Consider the following 1,258-nt stretch of genomic DNA (forward strand, 5'->3'; position numbering starts at 1 on the left):
TTGCCGTAGGCTCCCACTCTACGACAATACTGAGGTTTGCAACATTGGTCTAAACGTTGCAAAAAGTCTTCGGCAACGTTTTACAAACGTTGCAAAAGACCTTTTTTGTTGTAGTGAGACTGTTCTTAGATGCAAAAATTCAAAACGAATAGTGTATCTTAGTGAGTACAATTTTCTTGCAAAGTTATCTCCCACCCCCGAACACACCCAAAAAAACCTTTTTTAGACAAAAAACTAAGGCAATTTCATTATCAAAAATTCTTCAATGGTTTATAATGATGAGGAAGTTGCATCAAAAGCATATTATTTAGCTGCTTTAAATATTGGGAGACGTCAACTTTCACCAATTTTCTAGTATTCTTGTCTGCTTCGATATGCCTGTACCAGACTCTATGCATGTAAATATAATATTGTGTGGACTTGTGTGAATCCTAATATATACTTATTCCTTTAGATCGACTAACTTCCTACAACATAAAGGATTTAATAAGGGGCTGCTTTCGTGTTCATTACATTAAAAATTTGCAGGGGCGAGTGAATGTAACTCTCACCTCGAGGACAAACCACTAAATCTTTGCATGCTTTGTGCGTTTTCATTATATTTTGTTCTCTAAAGTAGGGATTGAGGTTTAATCCATGTCATAAAATGCTTGGACAACTTCTTATCAACTTTCCATTTTCTTCAGATCTCTAATTACAAATAAAGAACTTGAATTTATGCAGACTATCACGAAAGACAGTACTTAGCCTCATTAAGGATGTATGGTTTCACCATCATGTTTGACGCAATAAGGATTTTTCGCTTGTCACATGGATGCGATAAATAACCAAAATTTGAATTTCTATTGTAGAAAGAATAGTTGCTTTTCAAGAGGAGTATCCAAGTACAAAGGAGTTGCTAGGTGTTTTATCTACAACTATTAAAAATTCAAAATTTTGTTCAAAGATTATAGCAGATTATGCTAAAATGATATTAGCCACAACTGCAGACAACATTACAATGGAAAATGGGAAGCAAGCATAGGGAGAGTTTTTGGAAATAAGTACCTCTATCTTGGCACTTAGCGTAAGTCAACTTTCGATATTTGGACATGGTCATACAACATAGTTTTTCTTTCAACCACAGATCAATCTAATACGTGCATATTGTGTAGTTCATACATGTATTAGGCAACCCTAACAATTCTATCACATATAGAGTATTTATATGGTGAGACCTTTTGATAACATGAAAGGTGTAAGATCATTCATACCCTTC

This window comes from Olea europaea, chromosome 7, assembly GCF_002742605.1.
Source record: "Olea europaea var. sylvestris chromosome 7, O_europaea_v1, whole genome shotgun sequence".
NCBI classification, from domain to species: domain Eukaryota; kingdom Viridiplantae; phylum Streptophyta; class Magnoliopsida; order Lamiales; family Oleaceae; genus Olea; species Olea europaea.